General features: G+C 44.3%; 1 long non-coding RNA gene across 3 annotated transcripts; it reads right to left on the bottom strand.

Annotated features, from left to right (window-relative positions):
- Window positions 1–2,501: 2,501 nt before the first annotated feature.
- On the bottom strand, window positions 2,502–19,246 carry LOC147625502 (uncharacterized). 3 transcript variants are annotated; one of them, XR_015269010.1, is made up of 5 exons: window positions 19,096–19,246; window positions 11,820–11,909; window positions 11,545–11,627; window positions 3,298–3,533; window positions 2,502–3,205 (listed from the first exon to the last, which is right to left on the bottom strand). It is a non-coding gene; the product is annotated as an uncharacterized LOC147625502 (long non-coding RNA). The 3 variants fall into 3 exon arrangements; XR_015269008.1 differs by lacking the exon at window positions 19,096–19,246 and adding exons at window positions 12,033–12,131; window positions 12,285–12,354 and having other exon boundaries at window positions 11,545–11,909; XR_015269011.1 differs by lacking the exons at window positions 2,502–3,205; window positions 3,298–3,533 and adding an exon at window positions 11,066–11,476 and having other exon boundaries at window positions 11,545–11,909; window positions 19,096–19,236.
- Window positions 19,247–19,451: the final 205 nt, after the last annotated feature.

Here is a 19,451-nt window from a genome sequence, read left to right as displayed (position 1 = left end):
ATGCCTCATTTGGTTCCACATTAGACTGCACCATTAAACAGAGGCAACAAAGTATCATACATGTCCTGTGAGCGTACATTTGTCTCTTTGGTACATGAAAGCAAAGGCTGCACAGAATCTTCCACAAATACAATATCTCGACTGACCAAGATCTGTTTACTTTGCGGCTGGTATAACATGTAACCCTTACTTTCAGAACTGTAGCCAACAAAAATACATTTTACAGCCTTATCATCCAATTTCTTGCGATGTTGCTGCGGCACACGAGCATAGGCCAAGCCACCAAAAACACGCAAATGAGAAACGGAAGGCTTCTTGCCATGCCAAGCCTCATACGGAGTGATAGACTACAATGCTTTGGTGGGACACCTGTTCACCACATAGGTAGCACACATAACAGCCTCAAGCCAAAAAGAGTGTGGCAAAGATTGACTTTTGACCATACATCGTGCCATCTCCATAAGAGACCTATTTTTCCTCTCAGCAATACCATTTTGTTGAGGGGCGTAAGGCACTGTACATTGGTGTCTTATCCCACGTTCAGCCAGAAATGCATTAAAGACTTTAGACATGTACTCCCCCCTCGATCAGAACAGAGGGTGCCCACTTTACATCCATATACATTTTCAGCCATAACAACAAACTATTTGAAGCACAAGAACACTTCGGACTTAGCTTTCAAAGGATAAACCCATGCATGCCTGGAATAATCATCTATGAAAGTCACGAAGTACAGGTAGTTCCCAAAAGATGGGATCTGCATAGGACCACAAACATCACTGTGCACAAGCTGCAATTTGTGAGCAGCTCTCACTTAACCATCTTTAGGAAAAGAAGCACGTTGCATTTTACTCAGAATGCAGCCTTCACATACATGCTTTGATGGTGCCTCAAGATGAGGCAATGAAGAAACCATCTCAGATTTCTGCAAACGCAGCAAACTAGCAAAATTCAGATGACCAAAATGTGCATGCCAAAGTTTTGCATCTAAAACTGCTTGTAAATCTGAAACTGCACATGCCACATCTTCCACACATTTTACATAAGCATTCAGCTTATATAGCCCACGGCTTAACGAACCAGATACCACAATTGTATCACCAGAACTGAGATCATGAACTGTACATTTGTCATCCACAAACTTAACAACTAGGCTGTTCCTCGGGAACAAGACATGTGCAAATTTAGGTACGGTAATGGTAAACAGGTGCAGGTACAGGTGAGGAGCCATAGCCATGGATACATGTAAAGAGTGGAGCTGCGGGAAGGACACATAATTTTTGAAGACTTTATTAAAGATTTCCCGCCAAAGTGCAATGTAATTATATGTTTAGCCGACATATGGGCTTTAAAGAGTTCCACTTTGTATTTTGCAGCACATCCATCTGCTAAAACCACTTATTCTTAGCGGTGTCCGCCCACATGTGAAAAGCCTAGTTAGTTTTAGCCCTAGGTATATAAGTGAGCTTCACTAAAGATTTGGGGCTTTTTGATCATTTGAAGAGTAGAGCTCTCCATCTCTAGCCAAGCCTATCTAAGCCTAGAGCAAGCTTTCCATAGCTTATGCTCTCTTTGTAATCATCTTTCTAAGATTAATACAATGGCTATGGCTTCTCTCCATGGTGCTCTCTCTCTCTCTCTCTTTCTCTATTGATGCATGTGTGAATGAAGATCAATGAATCCTTGCCCATGTGTGATTGGGTAGTGGATAAGCTCTCTTTAATCAATGCTTGCCTATTGATTTAATGGTTGTGAATCTAGTTAATCAAGCTTGTGGGTTTACATTAAGGGAATGGGAAGCATGAATGGGTTTGTAGACAAGATTAATGCTTGCTTGCTTGAAAGAATAGATTAGAATCATTGAATGTGTAGCATTGCTTGCTTAGCACATGCTTTGTTCTCTTTATTGCTTTGCTTGTGTGAATGAGCTTATGTTGAAGGGAATGTGTGTGTGTGTGTGTAGCTTAATCTAAAAAAGAGAAGAGGGTAACATAGATTGGAGGGTGAGTGGGTTTAGCATTTCTTTGTTAAACACATTTGATTAGCTAAGTAGGAGATGGATTAGTGACTAACTAGCTACCCACAAGCTAAGTAGAAAGCTCCCTTGCCTTGACAAGCAAGGTTTCCTTCATGAGCTAGCCGGGTTGAGCTTCCCCGCATTGACCTCTCCTCATTTCCATTGAGTTGAGTGTTGTGTGGATGCTACTACGCTATGGTGGGCCTATCAATGGCGCGACTGCCAGGGAGCGGTAGCCTACGCTAGTGAGTTTGATATTTAGCTTGCGGTGGTGATTAGCTCCATAGGTCGCAAAGCCTTTGGATTAGGTAGATTGGATTGGGTGTGTGATCCCAATGGCAAGCAAGTAGAGAATAGGATTTAGTTTTTGTTTACTAATCAAGAGTGTGGGCTCTTAAAAACTCACATTAGCAAGCGGTAGAGCTACTCCCGCATCTCATTTTGTTTGTTGTTTTGTGAATTTTTAGCTTGTTTATGCTTTTATGAGATTTTATGTTCATTTAGCATATGCATTGTAGGATTTTTTGCATTTTTGTAATTAAATTTTCACTAACACATAACATAGTTTTTGTTTTGGTTGTGTAAGAGCTTGGTTCTTGCATCATTGATCTTGTTTCCTTATGTCCTACATTGTTTAATTGTGAAGTATTTGACACAAGCTCCTAATCTAGCGATTGCCGGGTCCAAACCTAGCCTACGGATTGGCTTGTTAGTGTCATTATGCTATCATTCTTAAACCTTGTATTGCAAACAAAGAAGCGGATTAACAGTGACTTGAGCTAGGTAAGCAGGATAGGTACAAACCGATTGCGGGAGAGGTAAGGGGCCTAAAAAGCCCATTTTACTGTTTTATGTACATGTGCCTGCGGATGGCGTTAAACCGCTAGAGATTAGTTGTTGACAAAACTACCCAAGGGGTGTGTTTTTTTGTGTGCCAACAAGTAGCTTCTATCACAAGCTCCTAATCTAGTGATTGCCGGGCGGAAGCCTAGCCTCCGGATTGGCTTGTGAGTGATAGAGACCAACTTGCTGCATAATTTTTGACACCGGAAAACAAGCTCCCAGGTGAGTTTTTGGACAAGCTGAGCTTGCTACAGAGCTGAGGACTGCTTCACGGTAGTCCTGGGCACCTGCATAGCTTCTCAGACAGCTCTCTGGACAGCGCATCGACAGGTGACTGTCAATTTCCTGCTTCCAGAGGCAACTGAAAAGTCAGCTGGAGGTTTTGAGCATACAGCTGTAATCAGCACACCTAGGCCATCATCTGGGAGCAACCTCACCTCTTTTTGAGCTGTCAATGCACTGATGTCGATGCGCCTTTCAGAGGGCATTTGGAGTGCTGCAGCAGATTACAGACCATCCAGAGCAAGGGAACAGCTCCCAGTAGCACTATTATAGACTCAGAAACTTAAGGAAGTTAAAAAGTTGGAAAAATTTGATTAAAATCTGACATTAAGCTCCTGCAGCTTCCACAAGCAACATAGCAGCACAACTCCATCCCAAAACATCAAGAAATCTGCAAAACAACCATTGCATTCAACCTCACTGTACAAACACTAACCAAACCTAGAAAAAAATTACAAAAACATTAAAAACACCAAAAAATTACAAAAAGACACTCAAACATCAGCACAAAAAGGTGCACTCCATTTGCATTGCATTACAAGGCTGCATCATTTCTGCCAAAGGTGCACATGCACCTAAGGTCCGGGAAGTCCATAGCATCACGCACAAGTAGGGCTTCTAAGGTATCCACAGAGGAAAGTTGGGCTCAAGCTCGACAGCAGCCGCTAGGGCCTATTGCCGAAGAGACTCTATCTAGCTCACTTAGTACCAGCACATCCACTGCCGGTGGGTCATCTAATACCATGGGTGATTCAAGCAGCAAAGGAAAGCAGGGAGTACAACCTGGTCCATCCCAGGGAGGTAACAATGCCGGGAACAAAGGAGCTACTAGGCTAGTGCACATAGGACAAAACATGCATGGTGCTCATCTATACATGGACCCCAGCAACAAGATTGCTGTAAAAATGGAAGACATATTGTCTCCCTTAGAGTCGGAAGTGTGGGTTACCTTCCAGGGTGACCGATACATGAGCTTAGGGGGTATTGTCACGGGGCGGTGATCTCGGGTCGCGTTCTGGGCGCGAGTTCCCGCTCGGGACTAGAAAATCCAGAACAAAAGTGAAAACAGCGAGCACTTGCTGAATGCTGCACCTCAAGACCTATAGCTCGTCTCGAAGAGGACGACGAGCCGGTCGTTTTGAGTACTAGAACTCCGAAAACGGAGTTCGTATGGGAGAGTTATGACCAAAAACGTGCAACCGGCAATGGAAAACGGTGTCACTCAAAAGCGGGCTTCCAACCCCAAAACTTATATTGATAAAATGCCGACAAGCGACGAGATTACAACGGGATCACAAGAGTGATGAGAGAAAATGACTTGCGGGTATCCGAGGCACGGGATCCCTTGCCCACAAGCCGTCTTGTATCTAATCGTAGGTAGGAGAGGTCGGGCTAGGCCACATTACTCCACCTCAAGGTACTCCCATATAGATGCAAAGAATTCGGGACGTCCAAGCATACCTCGAGAGCACCATGTGAGGCCGGATAGAAATCCCAAGAGTCCCACGCCTCACAGGTATAGAGTACATGCTATCACCAGCTTTTGAGTCTATGGACAGGTATGGAAATGTACACCCAAGAAGACCCGACCAAGGAGCGAGAACAGAACCATTACGAGGTCAACAAAAAGGAGGACAAGGATCTCAGAGACCAGTGCAGAGTGGGAGTGCCATCCCTGGAGCGCAGCCGGACACATCAAATGCACCCAGGAAAGAAGCAACAGCTCCACCGATGCCAGGAGCAGGAGCGGGACCAGCACCCACGGAGGAGGTAAGTTCCGATGACCATGACATTGTATTGTACAGTTTCAAAGTTTCTAGAGTTCATGTTGATAATCCATACCTACTATACACGGGAGCTCTAGGGGTAGTCTATAAAACAATGGTGTATCTGGGAAACACCTACCCACAAGAAACAACAGTACACGCATGGGGGAATAAGAAAAGCCCTAAAATAACATTGCTAGATGAATGGGGCAAATCTTACCATAGAATTCAGGAAGAGACATTAGTTCAATACACATTTATGGGAAAGCCTGTTTTCTACAAGGGAGGGCAACCACCGATGCCATTCCAAACACCAGCTGACACGGCTCAGCCTGAGGACACAGCCTATAGGGCTCAGACGTCGTCGAGAGCACCTACACCTACACCTACATACGAAGAGCTTTTAAAAGCTCAATTCACAGGGATGGGACTAGATCAACCAATGAGGGAAAAGCCAACCACGGATCCGAGGAAACCACTCGGAGGTGTAATGTCTTCAGGAGGGTTTCCGATGCCATCACATGAGGGACCAGGAACCCTACGGAGAAGTGCAGAATCATAAATCCTCTAAAATGGTGTGAGCACTGTAGAAAAATGACAAACCACGAGTCCAATGATTGTTATTACCGACCGGGGTATAACAGAGGACAAAACACTGCACAAACGTCAAATCAAGCCAATCAGGTGAATCAAATGAACGTGAATTCACAAGAAAGGGCTAGACCGGTACTAGGAACACAACCTACGCCACCAGGAACAACACCGTTCAGATATGTGGAAGATCAAGGACCTTCTCTTGAGATGGTCCCTGTGACGCCATATTACGTAGAGGAACCTCAGCAACAACCATCGTATTCAGACCAGCCTCAAGACTACGGTTATGAAGGCTCGGACCATAGAGTGAGCATTGACGCTCAGACTCTTATGATGATTGCGAGGGGTGACTTCAGACAACCTGGGGGTTACAATAATAACAACAACAACAACAACAGGAGGCCTCCGTCGTCAAACCAAAATCCAAACTATACGGCAGGCCCATGCTTTGAATGTGGAAAAGACCATTGGATAAGAGACTGTCCAATTAAACAGGAGAAAGATAATCAGGCTAGAACTGTAGCTCAGCTTTGGCCGAGAGTACCGAGGTATTGTGCTGAATGTTCAGTATCTCATTTATCTAAGGACTGTCCTGTAAAGGCGGCTGAAAAGCCACTTACACCTACTTCCTTGGGTATGATTGGGGTGATACCATCTCCTTCTTCATCAAAGAATGAGGGAGAACCCACTCCTCTATTTGTGGTAACTCAGGCACTAGCACTAGAAGCTAAGGCAGTACTAGATAGATTAGTGCTAGAGAGCCAGGAAGAACCTGTGCTCAGAGAGCTTTCTCCTAAGGAACAAGACGAAGCAAAAAAGAAACAAAAGGGGAAAACAAAGGGCAAAAAGGTTGACTTTGTCACCAACAATGGGACAGACAGCTCAGATACTGGATCTTGGGATTCCATTATCTTAGAGACGCCAGAGGGAGTCAGAAGGGAGTACATTATAAAGACTTCCGACGAGCTGAGTAACTCTGCAAAGAAACCAGCACCAGTGTTGGTTATGACGAGACCAAAAGCCCGAGAGGAACGAGAGCGCAAGGTAGATTTTTCAAATCCAAAGAGCTCTAACTCTCAGAAAACTAAACGGAAAATACGAAGGGCTAAAAGATCAAAGAAATCCAATGGCTCTCCAGACTCTGATTCCGATCAGAGTATGAAAAGTGTGTTGGAATCGAGACAAAAACAAACGAAAGGAAACACACAAATCCCAAAACCAACCGAGCAACCACGAGAAGAAGAGGTAGAGAAATCTACTTCAGAATCAAAGAGCAATGAGGGAGGGTCAGTGATTGTCGACAAGGTTAATGAGACCTTAGACGCACTTTTGAAAGCCTGGAACCGTCGACTTACAGCGGAAACACCCATACCTTCAAAATTGCTAGAATATCCAGACCCCCTGCAAGAAAAGATCAATTTGGTCAAGCATCAACAGTTGATACGGGACACTCAATCTACGATTGAAGGACCACTCCCGTGTCAACCGAAGAAATTGCAAATAGTACCACCAGCCTTAGAGCCAATCCAAGAAACGGTAGAAATAGAGGCTGAAGAACGAAGTTCAGAACCAAGTCCAGAAATCCGGGTGGAGGATTCTGAAGAAGAAGAGCCTGAGGAGATCATTGAAAAAGACTGCCGAGGAGCTTTGGCAGCAAGTCAGAGAGCTTAAAGAGAATGACAATCTCTCAGAGAAGTCAGCACCACTCTCCAAAGTGGGACAAACCGAGTACCTGGGAGTAGCGAGGAGCGTATCAGATTTTCAGAGGAATGAGGACGAAGAAGACAAGGCCAGTGAGGCTAACACTTTAGCCACACTACCATCATTTTTAGGAGAGCACGAGGATAAGACAGAAATTATCCAAGTGCCACAGTCTCTTCAAGTCACCCCTGAAATGAAGGAAACGGCTCACTTGCAAGCCATTTTATCCGCTCCTGTCACAGCAACAACGCTTCCATTAGCAGACTTTCTAAGGGTCAAACCAAAGTTATGGGAGTACGTGGCTGACATGATGAAGAGCAAGGGATATACTCTGACTAAGGATATGTTGGAGAGAGAAAAGTCCAAAGACGAGAAAAGTTTTATCCGGCAAGTACCTTTCAACAAGGTCAGTGCCTATCACGAACAGAATAAAGACAAAGGGAATGCTACGCTTCCTCTCGAGTACAATGGTGTCAAAACCATTGCTATATTAGACACGGGAGCTGGTATTGGAATTGCAACAAAAGCCATGTGGGAGAAATGGGGTAAAAAAGCGCTACGGAAAACCCGCATGGAATTGCAATTAGCTGACGGGAGCTTAGAGCGACCATTGGGTCTATTAGAGCATGTCATAATCAAGGCTTGCGGAATCGAATTTGAGCATACTTTTGCCATTGTAGATTTCGGCAAGAACCCAAATTAAGAGGTGATTCTCGGAAGACCATTCATGAGACAATTGATGGTTCTAGAAGACTGGGGCTACGATTATTTATATCTTCGTCATGAAGATGCGACTACGAGAGTCAGTCTTAGAGACCACACGTTTCGTGATGTGTTGAAAACCCCAGTGGATGAATTTGAATCAGCCACAACGAGCCGAACAAGAGGTGCAAGTACATCATCTACAAGTGTTAAGGGTGCTTGGATCTGTGAGACACCAAGCTTTGACATATTAGAAGAGGATAAGAGACAAACAGACCGTTTGATCAACATAAATGATTATGTCTCTATGCCTTTTCCAGAGGACAACATAGATCCATATGAGTGGAATCAGACCTTAGCCACTATAGATGTAAGTGCTTTGCCACCGCAGACTCAATTCTGTGACGAAGAGGGCTATGAGATAGTCCCGGTAAGGATGATATCGGTAATAAGAGACAACGAGAGGAAGATCATTGACTCCAGGATTTCTTCTCTACCGCAGCTAGAAAAAGATGACATGTCTATTGTAGACTTGTCTATGGAGCCACTAACAAATAAGATGCTTGAGTGTATACATGCAGCCAAGAGCAGGAAGCAAGCTACTCAAAAAATGAAAGACGATGCCATAGCTGAAGAGAAGGCGAGGCAGGCTAAAACGAAGACTAAGCGGATACAGATTTCTATGGTCCCGATGCAAGAAGAAGAAGACGAGGACTATACAGAACCACTCTTGGTATCCATCGGCATTTCTTCTCCAAATGTTCCTTGCACCACTATATGTGATTCCGGAGCCGATGTCAATGTACTATCCGCCGACACCTACAAAAAACTTGAAGCCAGCAAGCTGCTACCGTCTACAGCAACCTTCAGCAGCTTCACCAATGACGAGTCAGACTGTCAAGGCTTGCTCACAACAACCATCTACCTTCAAGGACAGCAAGAGCTTTGTACATTCTATGTCTCAGCCAATGCGGACTGCGCAAGTCTATTAAGCGTTAGCTACGTCGGAGGAGTCCAAAGCACTTACACTGCACACAAATTTACAGACGTTATCCTCTACAGCAAATGCCACTTGACCGTACGAGTGTGAGCCCATGTACCGTCAATGATGGTTATTGTGCTCCGTTTTGACCTCAAGTATCATTGCACACCTAACATTAGCACTTCAACTCAATACACTGCACTGCAAAGAACACTCACTCACAAGCAAGACTACAAATAAAGATGAAGGCAATTTTCCCCAAGTGGTTTTTCCCTTCATCCAATCACTTCTTGTACATACATCTTAATAATACACTGCACCATCACACCGGTACATCACATCTTGCACTCACCCATACACTTCCCAAGAACACGGTGAACACTTGCTTCAGGAGCAGCAAAACACTAGGAAGGGGGGAGGGGTTGCACACAGGTATACAAAGGATATCCTCGTCAGCAGAAGCCAGTTAACCGACTGCTTTGGCATGTCACTTAAGTACCCTTAGGATTTGTTTGCACAGCATAATTTTTTGCCATGCATACCACTGTGAAAGCATATAGGGCTCAGACAGAGCATTGCATTAGGCACATTTCTAGAACCCTCTACACTTGAGAGCGCACAAATAACAGGTACAAATCTACAGTCAAAGTTTGACACCATCTCCGGTCATCAACCGTTGAAGCTCTCTTGGCCATAATTTCGGCTCAGATGCATGTGACCATTACAAGACCACCGAGCATGGGAATGTGGAGCTGATTTATTCATGTTTACTAGATACCCTATAGATAATTCCTACCAAAGGGCTCCTCAATCAGGGTCCGTTTTCTCACCTCGCTACTAAGTTTACTTTACAGTGGTCCAGAACAGTGAAAAAATGGGGAAAATCTACACAATATCGAACCTCTTGAGAGACACATGGGTCTATTTTCTTCCAAAAGTGGTATGGAGGATCTTGAGAAGCTCAAGTATATCCATGTAGGTGGGCTCGTCAATCGAAGTTGAAATCACCTATCTATGCATCAATTTTCAGCAAGGTCATCAGCCGCCACAACAGCCATAGCTTGTCAAAAGCTTACTTTCACGCACCTGGGAAAATTTGTGCAAATGCCTAATGACCAATCTAACCTTATCAACCTTTTCTACCCATGTTCAACAATGCTGGTATCAGATTGTGTCCAATTTGGGATAGGGATGTTACTTCTTTATAGACAGTCAATAGGGCAGGAAATCATTTGTGATATTCTCGCATTCCCCCTCGGGCTACAGATTTTGCCAAGACAAAAGTTGTCTGTACTTGATCACCAGGAGATAATTTTGGGAGATGATTTTACCATGTATTAGAGACTCCCTAAAGATCATGTCTACCAAAGGGTTCCTCAATCAGTGTTCGTTTGCTCATCTCGCTCACCAATACTGTATACACTGCTCCAAAAAATGGCCAAAAATAGAGTAGCGTTTTCCATTTCTTCATTCTACCAAGCGACACATTGGTCAAATTTTATCTCTAAGTGGTCGAGCCAATCTTGAGATGCTAAGGCACAGGCCTATGGAAGGACATGTCAATCGGCATCCATTTCATGCAGGTTCGCAGCAGTTTTCAGTGGGGTCATTCAAAACTGTCAAAACGGGCTTATTTCCTATTTTTGGAGAGCTGGGATGATTTATGTAAAATCCCAAATAGGAAACTCACCTTATCAAATTCTTGTCAAAGTGGTCTACAATGTCAGGATCCAATCTTGTTCAATTTGGAGTCCATTTACTAATTCTTTTGGGGCAGACAATATGGCAATAAATCATCCATGAGGGAGTCACATTTCTTTTGCTGCAAACACAGTTATCCTTTCCATGCAAGAACTTTGGCCCAGATGACCAAATCCAGGAAGGGGGGAATACCATAGTAACTCCAGCTCATACGTGAGGCTACTGTAAGTACAAAGGAGTTGAGGAGCACTTAAGGACAATGCAGCTTGACAAAGGTCCGCTAGGCCAAGCCGAAGAGCCAAGTACAGAGCTAAAGGAGCACTCAGGTTAGTTCCCAAGTCATGGACATACATTTTCAAGTCAATCAAGCCATAATCAAGTTAGGGAAATAAACAGTCAGAACATAAGGGCAGGACAAAGTCAATATGCAACCAACTTGATAGCAAAACAGGAGCCAATTAGAGCAAAAATGGACAAATTGAACAGGTAAGGGTAAAAAGTGCAACACTCCAACACTTGAGTGACAAGACATGGTTACAGATAAGCTGGAGTAAAGTAGATGCAAAGTCAAGCAAGATGAGCAGTCTGGGACAATTTTGCTGCAAATTTCAAGATAAAAATTGAAATTCAGGTATATTCCAGTCATCTAAGGCAAAAACCAGCGAGAGGAACATGTTCTACATATGCTGCAGATCCCAACTATGCATCTGGCTAATCTCGGGTTGGCGCATCGACAAGCGACTGACGATTTGCTGAAATATCTTGAGCATCAAATGTCTAATTGAAAAACTGAGCACACAGCAATGATCCCCTCATCAAGGCCATCAAGCAGGAGCAATATGGGCAACAAATTCACTGTCGATGCACAGCCTGTTGATGCACCGGCGACTGAAAAATCCAAAGAGTTACCTTAAGTAATTCATTATACAATGTTGTGAGTGGTGAAGGGAGCATACCTAGGGTTTCCATAGCTACTTTGTGCACTTTGCCGGCCAGCTACTTCGCGTACGGTGAGTCTCCCTGCCATCCTTTTGACTTTCTGATATACCGGGCACAGCCCCGTGGTACAGGTACAGTGCCAGGATTCATTCCCTAGAGCTCGGCTCTCCGTAAGGAATACGGCAGGATTGGCACTCCCAAAAAATTCCCATTTTTCATTTTTGCGGCAAAGCCCTGCCAAAATTTTCAAAGAAATCAGAGTGATTTAGCTTCTTCGAGTCCATGGCTTTACCTCGCAAGCGAAACAGTTGGGATTGCCATTTCCACATAGCCATTCTCATGCAGGAGATCTCGAATATCCCATGGAATGCTCTGTTGTATCCTGGCATTTACAACGGTGACAGAATGGATCAGCTTGGGACGTTAGGTGATAGGCTGCGATATAATCAAAATGATGCAGAAAATCTTTTTTGGAATTTCAGAGTAGCTGCACGACGCAACCCACCTACAGTAACTGAAATACAAACTTTCTACGGATCAATGGCACAATTCCATCAAGACAGGGTAGACATAATTGAAGAATTACTACGCCATGAGTATGTCCCTGCAAATCTCAAATATGAGATTGTCACAAATCTTCCACGATTGATCTGTTTAGAAGATCCAGATTTCTGGGAATAGCCAGTGTCTGAAGAAGGAGTCAATTCCTTTTTGGGATTTTTTTGAGATCGACCATGTTTTGGGCATGTGCATTTACCTTCGGCAGTAGCAAACGGCAATTACTCGCAACGATAATCAGTCCACCATAAACCTCAAGGATAGCCTGTTCGAGGACGAACAGAGTTTAGGAAGGGGGGATTGTTCCCCGGGAACAGGACATGTGCAAATTTAGGTACGGTAATGGTAAACAGGTGCAGGTACAGGTGAGGAGCCATAGCCATGGATACATGTGAAGAGTGGAAGAACACATAATTTTTGAAGACTTTATTAAAGATTTCCCGCCAAAGTGCAATGTAATTATATGTTTAACCGACATATGGGCTTTAAAGAGTTCCACTTTGTATTTTGCAGCACATCCATCTGCTAAAACCCACTTATTCTTAGCGATGTCCGCCCACATGTGAAAAGCCTAGTTAGTTTTACCCCTGGTTAATATAAGTGAGTTTCACTAAAGATTTGGGGCTTTTTGGTCATTTGAAGAGTAGAGCTCTCCATCTCTAGCCAAGCCTATCTAAGCCTAGAGCAAGCTTTCCATAGTTTATGCTCTCTTTGTAATCATCTTTCTAAGATTAATACAATGGCTATGGCTTCTCTCCATGGTGCTCTCTCTCTCTCTTTCTCTATTGATGCATGTGTGAATGAAGATCAATGAATCCTTGCCCATGTGTGATTGGGTAGTGGATAAGCTCTCTTTAATCAATGCTTGCCTATTGATGTAATGGTTGTGAATCTAGTTAATCAAGCTTGTGGGTTTACATTAAGGGAATGGGAAGCATGAATGGGTTTGTAGACAAGATTAATGCTTGCTTGCTTGAAAGAATAGATTAGAATCATTGAATGTGTAGCATTGCTTGCTTAGCACATGCTTTGTTCTCTTTATTGCTTTGCTTGTGTGAATGAGCTTATGTTGAAGGGAATGTGTGTGTGTGTGTGTAGCTTAATCTAGAGAAGAGAAGAGGGTAACATAGATTGGAGGGTGAGTGGGTTCAGCATTTCTTTGTTAAACACATTTGATTAGCTAAGTAGGAGATGGATTAGTGACTAACTAGCTACCCACAAGCTAAGTAGAAAGCTCCCTTGCCTTGACAAGCAAGGTTTCCTTCATGAGCTAGCCGGGTTGAGCTTCCCCGCATTGACCTCTCCTCATTTCCATTGAGTTGAGTGTTGTGTGGATGCCGCTACGCTATGACGGGCCCATCATAGGCCAATCCTAATAAGCGCAGAAACTGACAATAAGTTCTTCTTGATCCCAAGAACATATAATGCATCTTTCAGTGTGAAAGCACTACCATTTGCAGCAATAAAGCACAATGGTACCAACTCCTTTCACTGGATAAGAGGAGTTATCTGCACATGTAACAGCATTTCCTGTAGGAACAGATTCAAGAGAAGTAAACATATCACGCTACGAAGTGATATGCTTTGTGGCACCACTATCAAAGTACCATACATCAGAATCCACAACAGACATACAAGAATTATGCAACGATGGGTTTTAGCTACAATGTACACTAAAAGCCCATTCTGCATCTTGTACGACATTTATAGATTCAAAACTAGAAGCTGCGGCATCTGTAGCAGCCATGCCTGCCTCCCTTTTCTTTGCCTCCTTTGCTTTAAGCTTAGGACAGTTCTTAATGAGACGATCATTGGCCTTGCAATAGTTGCAATGCATCTTTTTCTTAGGCTTTTCAGCAGCCTTCTCAGACTTAACATTACTCTTGGAAGAGGATGCAGCTTTTGGCTTACTACTCGAAGAAGCAGTTGCTTTGTCTCTTTGAGCAGCCACAAAAGCCTGATCTGCAACACGTTGTCTAGACCTGTTTTCCCTAGACTTAGCTTCCTGTAAGAGTATAGCGACTAACTCATCAAACTTGATTGCATCCAGATTACCCTTCGTCACAAGTCTGAGGTAGAAGCAAAGCTCTGATAAGAGTCTGGCAAGCCAGCAAGAATAGTCTACACATATATTTGCTAACCACTCCCACTGCAAATGCAATGTCTGGACGTGTAGCAATCATTGCATACATCAAACTACCCACTGCAGACGCATATGGTAGCTTATCCATCTCAGCCTTAGCCTCATCAGACTCTGGGCAATCTTGCTTGCTAAGTTTCACATATGACGGCAATGGCGTCAGCAATGCCTTTCCCTTCTCCATATTGAAACGCTGCAAGACCTTGTCAATATACTCCTGTTGAGACAAGTAAAGCAATCGCTTCTCTCTTTCTCTGCGGATACGCATACCCAGTATATGACTTGCTTCACCCATGTCTTTCATGTCAAAAGTCTTCGCCATCTTTGACTTGAGTGCTGAAATCTCTGCCAACTATCTACCAGTAATTAACATGTCATCCACATAAAGAATGAGAATCAGCAAGCTACCATCCCTAGCTTGCTTGGTGTATAAGCAGTGATCAATCTCACTTCTCTTGTAACCTTGAGAAAGCATGAACATATGAAACTTTTGGTACCTCCCTGGGTGCCTGTTTCAAGCCATAAAGACTTTTCTTCAAATGGCATACCATGTGTTCTTTGCCTTTCTCAATGAACCCTTATGGCTGCTGCATGTATACCTCCTCATACAAGTCCCCATGCAAGAACGCCGTCTTGACATCCATTTGGTGTAACACCAAATCTTGTTTAGCAACCAAAGCAAGTACGCATCACAAAGTCGTCATCTTGACCACCGGAGAGAACACCTCATTGAAGTCAATGCCCTGGTCTTGCTTGAAACCCTTCGCAACAAGCCTTGCCTTGTATTTTGGTTGCCCATCATGAGGAGTTAGCTTATACCTATAGACCCATTTACACGATAAAGCTTTCTTGCCCTCTGGCAACTTAACCAGATCCCACGTCTGATTCTTATGCAGTGCCTGCATCTCTGACTGCATTGCCAACTCCTAGTTACCTGAATCTGCCATCTGCAAAACGATTCCTTGTAGCACGAAGGCTCTCCGTAATCAGTCAGCATAATGTAATGTAGAGGTGGAGCGTAATGATCAGGTGGATGCGAGACACGCTCAGATCTTCGCAACACAGGTGGTTCCACCACTGGCTCTTGTTCCACTCTAGCATTTCCTTGCTCAACTTGAGCTCTAGGTTGCTGTCTTGACGTGCTTGGTCCATCTTCTTGAAAGATAACCCATCTTATCTCCTCAGTCTTCTCTGGTTTAGCATGAAACTTGGCCTCATCGAAATACACATCATTGCTACGAATGACCTTTCTGGATTTTGGATCCCAAAGCCTGTATCCCATCTCTCCAGACTCACCATAGCTAAGAAATATGCATTTCTTGCTCTTTGGTTCTAGCTTGTTCCTGAATTCCTTCGGAATATGGCTGTAAGCCTCACAACCAAAGACTCTGAGATGCTTGTATGAAGGTGGCTTGCCTGACCATACCATCTCTGCCACAGCTTCCTTCTCTAAAACTCTGCTAGGAGACCGATTAATAAGATGAATTGCCATAGCCACTACTTCTGCCCAAAAGTGTTTAGGCAACTCTGCGTTTGACAGCATACTGCGGACTTTCTCCTGAATTGTGCAATTCATTCACACCATTCTGTGAAGGATTGTAGGGAGCAGTCAATTCACGCTTTATGCCTTTTGCATCGCAAAAGTCCTGAAAAGCCTCGAAGTGTACTCTCCGCCATTATCAGTGCGTAAGCATTTAAGCTTCTTGCCACTCTGATTCTCCACAAATGACACAAACGTCTTGAACACTGACAAGACCTCATCTTTGTGCTTGAGAAAATAAACCCAAACCTTGCGAGAATAGTCATCAATGAACGTTTGAAAATAAGAGGCTCCCCCTAGTGACAAGCTAGGCATTGGACCACAAAGATCACTGTGCACGAGTAACAATCTTTGATCCCTTCTGTTACCTCATATCACATGCGGTTCTTGTGTTTGTTTGCCGTACACACAGTGTTCACAGAATTCGAAATCTCGAGACAAAAAACCACGCACATAACCAGAACGCGATAGGAGTTCCATTCCCTTCTTGGACATATGTCCCAACCGACGATGCCACAAGGAAACACTTGGCTGCTCGGTTACATTGATTACATTGTGCTTAATACTGGATACGGGTAGCATGTAAAGATTCCCTGACTTTACACCATGTGCAACTGTTAGTGACCCTTTGGAAATCTTCCACGTGTTATTGCCGAACACTGTCACATAACCTGCATCATCTAGTACTCCAGTGCTAATCAAGCTTTTCGTAATCGATGGAACATGTCGCATATTCTTCAGCATGAAAGAAGAACCATTCTGGAATTTTAACTGCACATCTCCAACACCTAGAATCTCACACGTCTGCTCATTACCAAGCCTGACTAGATCCTTAGTGGCCACGTACGATGTAAACCACTCTTTGTGCGGAGATACATGTAGAGAAGCACCTGAGTCGATTATCCAATCACTTAGCGCATAATCATCCTTTGCAGTCAAAAATGCAAAATCCATTGTGTCTGTGAGGTAGATCTCTACGGATGCTACCTTGCATGCATCATCACCATGCACATCCTCATGAGCATCAATGTCTGTCACATTGATCTCTTTGATCTTCACTGACGATTTCTTCTTCTCAGCTGAATCACTGGCCTTTTCTTTGCCTTTTTTCGCTTTTCATTTTGAACAATCCCTTCGCATGTGACCCGTTTTACCACAATGGTAACACTCTATGTCACTATTAGCCTTCGAGTCACGGAATTTACTGCGTGATTTGCCTCTGTAACCCTTCTTCTCCTTCTTGGCAGTCCTCCCTGTGACCACCAAAGCGCTATTGCCTTTGCCCTTGTCATTGTTCTTCTTGTTGACCTCCTCTGTCAATAAACTGCCTTCAACATTGGTGCTCGTGAGACCATATGCTGAAACGGAGTTGCTGAGAGCTGTCCTAAACGTATCCCAGCTGTCTGGCAATGTGATTAGCAAAAACGTAGCTTTCACAGAATCCTGAAACTGTATGTCTTGCGCAGTTAACTGACTGAAGATCGTGTGAAACTCGTTGAGATGATTGGACATCGACGTCCCCTCTTTCATCTTCAAATCCACAAGCTTCTTGAGCCAGTATATCTGAGATGCAGCACTCTGCTTCTCATACAAACCACATAGCTTCTGCCATACTCCATATGCCTTTGTCTCTTCTGCCACGTTGAAGTAAACATTCTCAGCCAATGTCAGCATGATTGTCAAGCATGCTAACTCATCTATCTCATCCCACTCATTCTGTGACATGGCTTTAGGTCTCTCTCCTTTGAGCTTTATTAGCTTAATCTGCTTCTTCTGCACCAACACTTGCCAGATCTGCTTCTTCCAGAACGGAAAGTTTGTGCCATCGAGCTTCTTCATGTTGAACAGAGCATCTTGCGAGGACGTCGCCATGACCAATTTCACTGTCTACCTCCTTGGGAAAAATCCGACAGAGTTTCACCTGTAAACTGGCTCTGGAAAACCAAAAAAGAAGCACTGCTAAGCAGTCGAACCGCGTGCGTATAGCACAACTGAGCTCTCGAAAAAATCCGACAAAGTCTCCCCTGTAAAACGGCTCTGGAAAACCAAAAAACCAAGCTCAAACTTTGAGTATCCTGTCAACTGGCACGACTGTCTATACGCATAGACTGAAAACCACTGTCCCTGTATGTCTCTGGGTATATGTCTCTGGGCATGGCCATCACCAACTGTGCATATGCCAAAACAATGCCTCAACGGTGTCAACAAGCACAAGATGCAATCCAATGACTATCCACAGTCACATACATCCAATGTCGATGCTGAATGGGATGCTCGAGGGATGCTCCAGCGGTACCTAATCCACCAGTGTGTCCTGCGCCACGCTCGGCACACACCAGCTTCAAAAAACCTCACGCAGGACCCTCACAATATGGCTATGCAACTACCCAAGAACATAAGCTGACCACAATCTCTGTAATACATCCACAATATTCAAAAAAACTGACAACCGCTGTTGCGTCGACTGTCCGCTAGCGTGACTCACAACCAGCAGACCCACAATACCGTACATATATAATTGCTCAATGCATGCCAATGAGCATAGCCGCCGAATGGCTACACTCGCCCTACAACCTGGAAGAGCAGAAAACAGGTCTAATGTGATGCCGGAGCCGTGTACCTAGTGCCTGGACTGAAGGATGTTCCTGTCAATGCGAATGTGCACTAACGAGGTAGATGTAGCTGTCGTCGATGTCGATGTCGTCACCGATGCCGATGCCGATGCGGAATCGCAATGCCAATGCCGAATACGCAAGCGAAAACGCCTCCGCCACGGGCATAATCGTAGGCACGGGCACAGGCATCGTAGGCGTTGAGAGCGTGAGCGGAACTACACCCTCTGATGCTGCTGGGATCGCGTCGTGGGTAAAATGCTGAGAAAAAACCTTTTTCGCAGCTGCCGAATGTGAGAAAATGTTGCCGAAATGGGGTGCGTGGGAGCGAGCTCTTATAGCCTTATTAATCAATTTTAATTAAAATTAATTAACAGAGATAATGCTGGAAGAAAATCGTGAGCAGCAAAAGAAACACAGGAGCTCTCTCTCTCTCTCTCTCTCTCTCTCTCTCTCACGCTTGCGCAGATGCTTGGCGCAGAGGCTGGAGATTTGCAGATGCTTTCTCTCTCTCTCTCACGCAAGGGGCTGAAACGCGCTGGCTGAAATTTCTCTCTCACGGCTGAAAATGCAGCTTTGTGTGTGTGTGTGTGTATTGCGCATACACAAGAGCTCTCCTGCTCTCTCTCTACTGCAAGATGCAAGCTCTACAGCAGCCCAAGCAAAGCTACACACCTCCTCCTCTCTACACACAGAAAAACGATTCTGTGAAGCTCACCTTATCCACACACTAAGCGCCGATTCTCACGCGGGTAGTGCTAAGACCTCGAGCCGAAGCTCTGATACCAATTGTGGGCGCTGCGGATGCGTGTAGGAGCTGCGGGAGCGATGCGGGAGCACACACGGTGAAGCTTGAGCTTGAGCACACACAGAAGATAGGGTTAATAGTTGTATTTACAAAAGAAAGTAACATATACATGAGCTATCGGCGCCCGGCCACTATCCCGACCATATGGGCTTTATACCCCAACATATGTGAAGCAGTGTGTTGAATGTAAAATCAAGACACCAATGCCGCATACCACATTGTTTCAGGTTTCTATAGCACCCAAGTGGAGCAAATATATGCTTGAA

This window comes from Cibotium barometz, chromosome 24 (assembly GCF_041138505.1).
Source record: "Cibotium barometz isolate CiBa-2024 chromosome 24, ASM4113850v1, whole genome shotgun sequence".
In the NCBI taxonomy this organism is placed as follows: Eukaryota; Viridiplantae; Streptophyta; class Polypodiopsida; order Cyatheales; family Cibotiaceae; genus Cibotium; species Cibotium barometz.
Note: the sequence above shows the minus strand (reverse complement) of the source record. Positions and strands in the feature narration are given on the sequence as shown.